The sequence below is a fragment of the Macrobrachium rosenbergii genome, chromosome 21 (genome assembly GCF_040412425.1).
Source record: "Macrobrachium rosenbergii isolate ZJJX-2024 chromosome 21, ASM4041242v1, whole genome shotgun sequence".
Lineage (NCBI taxonomy): Eukaryota > Metazoa > Arthropoda > Malacostraca > Decapoda > Palaemonidae > Macrobrachium > Macrobrachium rosenbergii.
Genome location: NC_089761.1, coordinates 67,710,665 through 67,723,374, shown reverse-complemented (window position 1 = coordinate 67,723,374; position 12,710 = coordinate 67,710,665).

The following is a 12,710-nucleotide window of genomic DNA, read 5'->3' as shown; positions in this document are numbered from 1 at the left end:
TCCAAATTCCAGTCCTCAGGGACTCCTAAAATTCTACGTCGCACGTGGCGAGAATTTCTCCAAATTCCAGTCCTCCGGGACTCATACTAAAATTCTACGTCGCATGTGGCGAGAATTCATCAACCAAAATTCCCAGTCCTCAGGGACTCCTAAAATTCTACGTCACGTGGCGAGAAATTTCTCCAAATTCCAGTCCTCAGAGACTCCTAAAATTTCTAAATCAACGTGGCGAGAATTTCTCCAAATTCCAGTCCTCAGAGACTCATACAAAAATTCTCGTCGCGCACGTGGCGAGAATTTCTCATTCCTGCGGGAACCCAAAATTAAGTCCTTTTGAGACATTATACAGTGTATTTCACACACATATAAGCCCTTACGGGACTGATCATTCTAGTTTGTTAGAACAACTCCTTAACTTCACGCTACAGCTGGCCAAGTCCGAGCGTGACAAAATCCAACTACGTCTTCCGAGACACATATTAAAATTCGTTCGCCAAGAACCACCACGTCTTTTCCCAGACATATCAAATTTTAACAAAAGTCTCCTCAGACTTACTAATCACCTGTCTTATTCAGACAGATCCATTCTCCCGCAGTCTGAACAGTTGAGTGTTTCAGATTCCTGCAATTGAGTCTTTTCAGACAACCTGAGTCTTTTCAGACATACCCTATAACCATTATTTCAAGATGGCTAATACCAGAGCCCAACAAAACGAGGATTTCAAATTCTACATGTCTGCTGGGAAGGACATGGTACTATCGGGGCAAGATCTGAGAGCATGGGTTCAAGAGCGAGTGGACGATGCCAAGGCGGAGAGAGCAAGAGAACGAGAAGAAAGAGAGAGAGAGAAGAGGGCAAGAATTAAGCCCAAGAGCAACGAGAGGCAAAAGAACGTGAGGAGAGAGAGAGAGAACGAATTGCCCAAGAACAACGGGAGGAAAAAGAACATGCAGAGAGAGAGAGAGGGAACGAGTTGCCCAAGAACAATGAGAGGAGAGGGAACGAATTGTCCAAGAACAACGAGAGGAGAGAGAAAGAATCGCCCAAGAGAAAAGGGAGGAACGAGAATGGGAAGATCGAGAGCGACAGCACGCCCACGAGCTCCAGATGCTAGAACGACAGCCCGCCAGCCCCCCGCCCCCTGCCGCGGGAATGAGTGCCCTCAGCCAAGCTCACTCATTCATGCCAAAATGGACAGAGTCCGAACCCGAAGTATGGCTTGAAAGGTCCGAACGAGTCCTGGAGTGCTGCGATCTCTCCCCGCGGAACTCTCCCTTGTTCTCACTAAATTCCTGGGTGGAAAGGCCTCGTTGCCTACCACGCCCTTCCAGCAGATGATCGGGGAAACTGGGAAGCCGTCGCCAAGCAGTTACTAAGGCGTGCGAGATTACCCCCCGAGCGGTGGAGGAGACGTTGGAGAGCAGCCCAGAGAAGCAGGCCAGACTTGGTCCGATTAGGCGTACCACTCGGAGCGGGCGTTGACAAAATGGCTCGATTCCGAAGGAGCCACTAACACCGCCAAGGTACTCGAGCGGTTTAAATTCGAGCATTTCCTGCGCTACACCCCTCCCGCCCTCGCCACCCATATAGTGGAAAAAGCCCCAGCACCACTCTCCGAGTGTTGCCGAATAGCAGATATGTGGGAAACTCACCACCCTCAAGAAGGATCCATGGGGCAGAAAATAAATCCCCCACCCCTCCTCGGAGGAACCAATTCCCACAAAAATGGGAACTCGGGCAAACCCCTAACTTGCCATTATTGCAAGAAACCGGGGCATTCCTCCGAACAATGCCGGAGCAAGAAACCGGCGCCTCTCTCTCCCGGACAACCGCCCAATAACTCGCCTGCGCCCTCCACAGGGGCAGCGAGGAAAGATTTCAGCCAGACCTTTTGCATGGCGTGCAAGGTTTATGGCCATTCTCCCACATGGGCAAAATGCCCACGCAATAATAAATCAAATACTCCCACCGTTGCCTTGGCCGTCACAGATCCCACGTCATTAGGCCCTCCCGCCGAAGGGCCTTTATACGTGGCTTCTCCCCGAGGTAGCCACCCTGTGCGCCGAGGCACTGCATTCAAGGATTCGGGCGCACAAATCTCCCTCATCCGAACGGACAGAGTTCCCTATGGAGCTATCGTCAATAGACGAAATCTCGTTACGATCGAGGGAATAAATCAATTTAAAATGATACTCCCTATGGTCCAATTGAGAGTCACAAGACCTCACCAATCCAAAATTTGCAATCTTGCAGTAGCAAGCCATCTCCCCGGAGGCTATGACGTCATCCTGGGACAGGACCTTCAGTCCCCACCGAAATCACGACAATCTAGGGGTCCACATTCCCTGAATCATTCCGCGGGTGAGAGTAATCCTCCCCCGCTTCTCCCTCAGCCAAGACTGGCGCCCCCTGGGTACCAGGACGTGCAGTCCCCACCAGTGCCACCTGAGTACGATGTACAGTGGCCCCCTCGATCGGTTCCCGATCCAATTCCAGTGCCCGGCCCTACCTCAGTGCGAGTGCCAGGGCCCCAATCAGATCTCCCTTCAGGAGACGCCAAATTCCTGCCGGTGCCACTTGCGTGCCCCGAGCAGGGCCAAGCTTCGTCCGTCCTGACCGACGAGCCCAAGAAACCTCTGATAGCACCTGACTCTGCCCTAGTGCCAGCGCCAGAGCGCTACTCCGATCTCCATTCACGGGATCCAACTCAGGACCCCCTCTCTTCCCCCGGCCTGGCACCGCTACCAGCGTCGATCAGAGAGACGGTTCCTCCCGACCACCATGCGGAAGCTCACCTGTAGGTGCGGCCTCGCAACCCGTGCCTGAGCTGGTCAGCGTTACTTGCGAGCCGCTCACGCTAACCCCGACCGCCTTCTCTCTGCCTCAGTCCGTCGCCGACGTAATTGCAAGTCAGGATTCTGCCATATCTCCCTTGGCCGATGAACTACAAGAGCTGCGACGGATTATGGTAGAACCCGCACGGAACACTCCTGCGTCAGCTGTCGCAGCAGCAGGCCCAGGTGGTACTCCGTGCCACCCTTCGGTCGCGGGCCCTCCGCTTCCCCGGCCGAGGACGACTGTCTCATTAAGAAAGCCTCGAGGCGAAATTACCACGGGCGTGGGAAATTTCCAGGTACTTTACAAAGAGCTCTAGAGCTCCCATGGCACCTGTACCACCATTTCATTTTTTGAAGGTCTTGGCACCCCTAATCCAGAAGGGGATGTCAGGCCCCCCTCTATCTTCCTCCGTTCCTCAGGAACTGCTATCTCTTATCATCCTCTATTAATCTTTCCTTAAATTATTACCACAAGCGGCAATTAAATACGGGATACCATTCCCCACACAATGTATAAATCATTAAGAATAACAGAGTGAGAAGTGACACGCCCTTGCGCCCATACCTTGGCACCGGGCATGCGTGTCAGCCCCTCCTGAAGGAGTCGCGCCCTTCGGGTGCACTTTTCTCGCCCTGGGACTGAAAGGATAGTTCGGGCCGTAATTTATAGGCGAAGGACGATAAATTCCCGCCTAACACACTAAAACCCTCACTCTTTTTTCCCTTAGCTCTTCTGCCAATATCATTTACTTTCTTTTAGTCATTTATTTATCTTTATTTTAATGAATCCCGAGTCATAGACTCTTGCCCTTGTGATTTAAATGCCCCTTTCATAAGCTCTGAGAGACGTGTCCCGCCTTTCATATGCGGTCACGTTTTCGTTCGTAACATCTTGGTAATTTTCCTTTTGTTATTGTTATCCCTTTTCCCCTTCAATTCCTTCCAAGATCTCTGTTTGTCTGCTAGCCCCGTCATAACATTGAGTACTCGGTGTGAGCCGTGGACGCATAAAATTAGCGTAGTCTAAGGTTAGCGAATTAAAACCATGAATACTCTCGCCCGCATACAACTGTCAAAATCCCTGTGCGGGGGTCAGCCGTCAGCTAGCATTGGACTGTTAGCTAAGCAATTACCAATGCGAATTTGTATAGTCATTACAATATCGCGTAAAAGGGATGTCATTTACAAAAAAAAAATTAACGCTGTTTTTCATTTACACAGCCTCCTCAAGGCAGATTGTACTAACCGCATGCATTTTAGCTAAAGTTAAGTAACCGTGTATTTTAATTCTTGAACAATGACCCTTCTTTTCATTTGTTGGCCATAGCCTCATATACGTGGTCCTATAATCTTAATTAATTCACAATTGTTCGAGTCACTTTATAAAGTTACCAGTGGGTAACTAAATCTAAAGTAATTACTCTTTTACAAGTGTTTAAATCACTTTGCGTACTGTTAAAGAAACTTGTCCTAGTGGGTTATTAAAAGTAATGTCACAGCTTCATAAAACCCTTAGTAGTAAAGTTCATTGCAAGGCAGAACGTAGAGTAACGTAAAGCATTTGCTGCTCATTCTCGCATATCGATGTACACACCCGAAGGAGGTATGTACATCATCTTGTATGGGGAGGTATTATGATTAGCAAAAATTCGCTAGCAAGTTGCCTCCCCCCCTTTTCTTTGTTGTTGTTTCATTTACTGCCAGCCGCCCGATCGATAGACCATCTGTCTATCGACTTAGCACAGTCAGAATACAAGGGTTTAAAAGATTAAAAGCCACTCCTTTTCAAACATCTTGCTTCAGGGCAAAGGTGATCTTTCTGGTGATTTCCTTACAGGCATATTCCCCTGCGGACGTCAGCTGGAAGGTGATTTCAACACCCCCATGTTGGGGATGGCCCCAGCCCCATAGAAGGAGATAAAAAGAGAGGACACAAGGTCTCGCTCTCACACATGCGGGGTGGAAGTCAGGGAGAAGAGGGACCCAGCCACCTGTCCTTGGCAGTGTCCTTAGCTAACCATGTGGCCTTTTTCCAAGTATACGTTCTCCTCGTGCCCTTCGACGGCAAGCCACGTGCTCGCTTTACCTTGACCTGCCGGATGCCCCTCAAGAATCACCCGGCCCTTCGTGAAATTCCCACGCGTCGCCCTTCTTCAAGAAGACCCCATTGCCGTGCCATTGCATCCTAACACGTGGAACAACTCGCCCTCGGAAATCGCAAGTCATCCACGGACCAAATTTCTACGTTGGAAACACACCAGTCTTATGGTAATGTGCTTTGGAAAACCACCATTCAGTCACGCTTTGTCCCTGTACATTTATTTGAAGTGAGCGCCATTACTCAAAGAACCCCTTGTCTACTGCACGTGCACCTTTTGCATCGGCAATATTAAGTCTTCATTACTCCCTCGAAGTCATTTGGCACCCTCATTGCAGCCTCGAATTCATTATTCTTTGTCTATTTCCACTACTGGCGTATAATGTGCATATCTCTCATTTCAGAGGGACCCTATGTTGTGGAAGCTTCTCGGACTGTGTCTGGAATCCCCATTTTCATTCAATCCCGTGGAATCCCTTCAGAATCAGAAATCTACTTGAGTTCCTCTTTCCCGTACTGATGTCATTTATGTAAATACACTCTTTTAAATTTGCCCACGTGTTTTACGTAATATTTCCCTCAGTAACAAGAGCCCTATGCTCATATGAAAATCTCCTTTGTTTCCTCCTTTATTTTACGTTTTCCTGTACCCACGAAGTCAGAATCACAAGGCTAAATTACCTTAAATCGTTGCTACCTGTCTCACAGAGAATATCTCAAACTAAAACCACGGAAAAACGTAAATAAATAAATATATATATATATATATATATATATATATATATATATATATATATATATATATATATATATATATATATATATATATATATATATATATATATATATATATATATATATATATATATATATATATATATATATATATATATATATATATATATATATATATATATATATATATATTATATATATATATATATATATATATATATATATATATATATATATATATATATATATATATATATATATATATATATATATATATATATATATATATATATATATATATATATATATATATATATATATATATATATATATATATATATATATATATATATATATATATATATATATATATATATATATATATATATATATATATATATATATATATATATATATATATATATATATATATATATATATATATATATATATATATATATATATATATATATATATATATATATATATATATATGAGTTTTATCATATCGCCATGACATTTTGTTATACACATCACAAACATTAACTACAAATTTCTTTTAATATGCAGTTCACTCTACTTCAGGAATATCATCGAATTTCAACTGATAAATGATTCGACACCTGAGAGACTCGAACGCCCAGAAACACATCTTGACGACTTTCAGTCAAAGAACATAACCATTCGGCTGTCAAGGGATGTATATGTTCATACAGACTCTACCTACATCTCCTGTCGAATATTTGTACTTAGCATCGGCGTCAGCCCTCTCCCCACCTCCACCATGATTGAGGAGTCAGTATCATTTTATGCCTCTCTTGACAACCGACATTGACTGAAAATCATCAATATGTTCTGTCGGGAGTTCGAGTCTCCCAAGTACCAAATTGTTTATTAATTAAAATTCGGTGATATTCTCGAAGTGAAGCAAACTGGATATGAACAACATTTGTAGCTTGTGTGTGTGTGTGTGTGTGTGTGTGTGTGTGTGTGTGTGTGTGTGTGTGTATGTATGTATGTATATAACCCAGCCAACTCAGTGCGGTCCAAAGCCAGATAAACTGGGAGTGCCGGTCCCAAGCATCCGGCCATAAATTAGATGCAGTAGAGATGAAAGTGCTCTGGTGGATGTGTGGAATAACAAAAATGGACAGGATAAAAAAATGAAAGACTAGGAAAAACTACTAAAGTCGTAGAACTATCAAAGAAGGTCCAGAAAAGAAGACTGCAGTGGTATGGCCATATGATGAGATGGGATGAGACATATGTAGGGAGGAGACTGATGAAGATGGAAGTGCCTGGTGCAAGAGCAAGAGGAAGACCAATGCAAAGGCGGATGGATGTAGTTAGAGAAGATCTGAGAGACAAACAGTTGTCAGAGGACGTGTTTGACCGAGCCAGGTAGAGGAAAGCTGTCAGAAACATCGACCCCACATAGAAGTGGGAAAAGATGCAGGAAAGAAGTAGTATGTATGTATGTATGTATGTGTGTGTGTGTGTGTATATATATATATATATATATATATATATATATATATATATATATATATATATATATATATATATATATATATATATATATATATATGTATATATATATATATATATATATATATATATATATATATATATATATATATATATATATATATATATATATATATGCAAAGTTCAAATGGCCCATAAAACACTATATAAACATTATAACAATATATTGCAAATACCAATACGTCTGTATTCCTGATCACCAGTGATCATGAATTCAGAGGTATTGGTATTTGCAATATATTGTTATAAAAATATATTATTACCATGTCTATGTAGTGTTTTTATGAGCCATTTTAATTTCATATATTTCTATATATATACAAATGTTAAATATGACAACGAAGTTGCAGTTTATTAGTTTCTTACTAATGTTCTTAGCTTTCCTCATTATCATCCTCTGTTCCTCAGGTACTATCTGATGGAGTACCAAAGATCATTTTGATGGGAGTTTTTTTATTAAACGGGACGTTTCGTCTCTTCCAGAGAGATCTTTGACTACAAATATGAAAGTTTACAGAGAACGCATATATATATATATATATATATATATATATATATATATATATATATATATATATATATATATATATATATATATATATATATATATATATATATATATATACCATTCTTTTTTTAAGGAATGTGTCAAAGATATACTGTAACTACTTAATGGATAATATCCAATAGTCAACAACTGGCAGTTTAAACATACATAATTGCTGTCAAACTTATTTATAAATGGACTGTTAACAATTACAAAGAATTGCTATTCTTATATTTACATCACTGAAAACAGCCAAACAAAAAGTAAATAAGTGAAAACAGAAGATCAACAAAGAGCTGTAAAGATACATCCAAATTGTATATGTAAAACAAATAAATATACGCTCTGACCCTGACAAAATTTTGCATGTGGCCTTCATTAAACCTAGCTTAGGTAATAGGGTAGGTTTCAAATCCGTACCCCCTTCCCCTTCCTCCGTCCCCTTTTCTCCTTCCCTTTGTAACTTACGTGGTAAATAAAGTCTATGCGTTTATCATACCTCATTTCATGTACTTAATACCATAAAATTATACTAATGAAAATGCTTTTCTTTCTTATGATTAATAATTCTGTATCAATGTTTGTGTTCAGGTTTAGTGGGTGGTGTGTTTAGGCGTCGTGGGGGTGTGTGTTTAGGTTTAGTGGGGAAGTATTTAGGTTTAGCAGGGGGTGTGTTTAGGTTTAGTGGGGAAGTATTTAGGTTTAGCAGGGGTTGTGTTTAGGTTTAGTGGGGTGTTTCACTTAAGTGGGGCAGTGAGTTTAGGCTTAGTGGGGGTAAATGGGACAGTCAGCACAATAATATCTGGATAAAATGGACAGTCACCACAGTAATACCTGGATAAATGGTACAGTCACCACAGTAATACCTGAATAAAAGGGACATTCACCTCAGTAATACCTAGATAAAAGGGACAGTTAGCACAGTAATACCGGGGGATAGTCACCACAGTAATGTCTGGATAAAATACAGTCACCACAGTAATACCTGGATAAAATGGAGTCACCACAGTAACACCTGGATAAAAGGGACAGTCAGCACAGCAGTTCTTGGATAAAATGGACAGGCAGCACAGCAGTTCTTGGATAAAATGGACAGGCAGCACAGTAATACCTGGATAAATGGGACAGCCACCACAGTAATACCTGGATAAATGGGACAATCACCACAGTAATATCTGGATAAAATGGACTTTCACCACAGTAGTAAATGGATAAAAGGCACAGTCAGCACTGTAAGACATGGATAAAAGGAACAGACAGAACTGTAATGCCTGGATAAATGGGACAGTAATACATGGGGAACAGTCACCACAGTAATGACTGAATAAAATGGACAGTCACCACAGTAATACCTGGATAAAAGGGACAGTCAAGACAGTAATACCTGGATAAAAAGGGACAGGCAGCACAGTAATACCTGGATAAATGGGACAGTCATCACAGTAATACCTTTTATCCAGGTATTACTGTGATGACTGTCCCATCTATCTATCCAGGGTAAATGGAACAGTCAGCACAGTACTACCTGGATAAAAAGGGAAGCCAGCAGAGTAATAACTGGATAAAATGGACAGTCACCATGGTAACGTCTGGATAAAATGGACAGTCACCATGGTAACGTCTGGATAAAATGGACAGTCACCACAGTGATACATGGATAAAAGGGATAGTCAGTACAGTCATACCTAGATAAAAGGGACAGTCAGAACAGTAATACCTGGATAAAAGGGACAGTCACCACAGTAATATATGGATAAATGGTACAGTCAGCAAATAATATTTGGATAAAAGGGACAGTTAGTACGTTACTTTCTTGATAATACCTGGATAAATAGGATAATCAGCGCCATAATATTTGGATAAAAGGGATAGTCAGCACAGTAGCCTAATTCCTGTTTAAAAAGGACAATCAGTACAAAGAGGTGCAGGAAAATTTTTCTGAGTTCTTCAGAGTTTTCCCGGGCAGCGCCGGGTGGGTCAGCTAGTATATGTATGCAGTATATATATATATATATATATATATATATATATATATATATATATATATATATATATATATATATATATATATATATATATATATATATATATATAACACACACACACACACACACACACACACACACACACATATATATATATATATATATATATATATATATATATATATATATATATATATATATATATATATATATATATATATATATAAATTTCTGAGTTGCAACAGGACCTAACCCCGGTCTTTGTAGTGAAAGTCTGGGGCATTAGCAATTCGGACGCAAAGGTCATAAAAGAAGTTGGAACCTAAGTACTACATACCTGAGGTTTTTCCTGGCAGGCACCTAGCAATCAACATACCAGCGAATTTTACCCAACTTCCCGACACATCAGCGTCGAATTGCTAATATTTAATTCGATTTACCCCTTCACTGTGAGATATGATGGAAATGAACACATGGGAATGTCTTTCACAGAAATATATTTCTTTAGAATCTATTATGATAAAATAATGATAAATTTATTGCCTGATGGTCCAGTTTGTATTATCATATCCTTATTTTACCTTTTGTTCTTGTATTCATTCTATTATGATAAAAAAAATGATAAATTTATTGCCTGATGATCCAATTTGCATTATCGTCTCCTTTTTTATCTTTGGTTTTTGCTTTGATTTTTTTTTAAACCTGTTTCAACATTCTCATGTTAGCTGCCTTCTAGGTAGGTCTATCTTTTACTGCCATGGTGTTGTAATAATTTAAAGGAGTTAATATTGTAGTGACTTTAATCAATGTTTTAATAAATACTTTTTTCTGTATAATTACTGAAGAGTCAACTCGCTGTACAGTATACTTCTTCAGCCCTGATGGTACAACAGTGTAGTTGTGAAACATCGGCCTTACCAGTGAACTATAAAATGTATGGTTCCTTTCCTAGATGCCTGTAAGTATGAATTGAGAGCTGCAGCTCAAGTGTTTGAGTACATATATATATATATATATATATATATATATATATATATATATATATATATATATATATATATATATATATATATATATATATATATATATATATATATATATATATATATATATATATATATATATATATATATATATATATATATATATATATATATATATATTCATATATATATATATATATATATATATATATATATATATATATATATATATATATATATATATATATATATATATATAATATAAAATATTCAGATTTTTATTTAGTCACATGACGAGAACAGGAGGAGAGAAAGGAATTCTAGCGCAGAACTTTTTGAGTTCCTTTACGCGTGAGACTTTACCTTTATCATTGTCAAAGGTATAAAGGTATAGATTCTTAGCAACAGTGTATGTTCTTTGCTTCCATAATGTATATCATAGCCTTAAGCTTTCTCATTGACAGGGACGTGTGCACTTTTCAGGAACTGTTATTCAAAACTTGCAAAACATTCCTGAAGTGCTTCGACTTTCAGAAATGTTGTTATTGTTCTACTGACGATGGGTTACGATCAGCCTGGTTTCTGCGATGTTCGTTTGGCTTCATTAAACCAGCAACGAGCAATGGAAGTGAATCCTGTTTCACATATGAAAAGTATGGGCGCATTAGATAACTCTATAATGAAACTTGTTATAGAATGATTTAGATGTCCGCCTGCGAGAATTTTTAGACCATGAGAATTTTTCTTATGAAATTTAAAAACTTTTCACACGATACATACCTAGGTTATAATAGTTCTATACAAAAACTTATTGTTGGCAGTGAATACATGAAGAGAATTTCTCTCACAATCAAAATTCATAACTAAGGCGAAGAGGAAAGAGCTTTTCTGAGAACGGTGGGTGTGACAGTGGGTGTTTGTAGGAAGGGATGGAAATAAAAAGGAAGGAACGAAGGTACACAATCTCAAAGGTGACCGTTCCCAGTGACCTTTGGCTAAAAATATCACTTCGTCCCCCTGGCTTCTTTACATTGAATTCTTCTCTCTCTCTCTCTCTCTCTCTCTCTCTCTCTCTCTCTCTCTCTCTCTCTCTCTCTGTCACACATATACACAAAATGTATATATATATATATATATATATATATATATATATATATATATATATATATATATATATATATATATATATATATCTATCTTCTTCTTCTTTTAACGTGCTTTTTTCCCATTTTTGTATGGGGTAAGCACGATGCCTTCTTTGAAGGACTTTTGATTGGCTTTGGGGTAGACCGTAGTCTCGATCGGCTGCCCTGCCTGACATCACCTTAGACCCCAGTAGCGTATGTTATATATATATATATATATATATATATATATATATATATATATATATATATATATATATAGAGAGAGAGAGAGAGAGAGAGAGAGAGAGAGAGAGAGAGAGAGAGAGAGAGAGAGAGAGAGAAGATATATATATATATATATATATATATATATATATATATATATATATATATATATATATATATATATATATATATATATAATGTGTCTGGTTATGCTGTCGTTTCTAGAAAATTTCAATTTAAGGAGGAACAAGATAGCCAGAGGACGTAGTAAAATAGCAGACATTATTATTTCTTAGAATATAAACGAGACACAGCCGAGCTTTCAGGAATGCATGAATTTTCCCATCATGAGGGTCACTTATCTATAGAATAACATAAAAAAGAGAAACAGTAAGAAAACTATACTGAGTGACTAAATCTGAACGTATTGAAACAGTTACAATTGACAAAACTTTAAAATACATAATAATAATATAACTGCAAATCAAAACTGACAAAGGAGCAATGATTAAGTAATGAGAGATAACGTACTGCACAGAAATCGTCAAATAACATCGCTGAGCAGACAGATACTGAGAGCGAGAGAAAAAAATTGAATATTCAAAATAATAATAATGAAAATGT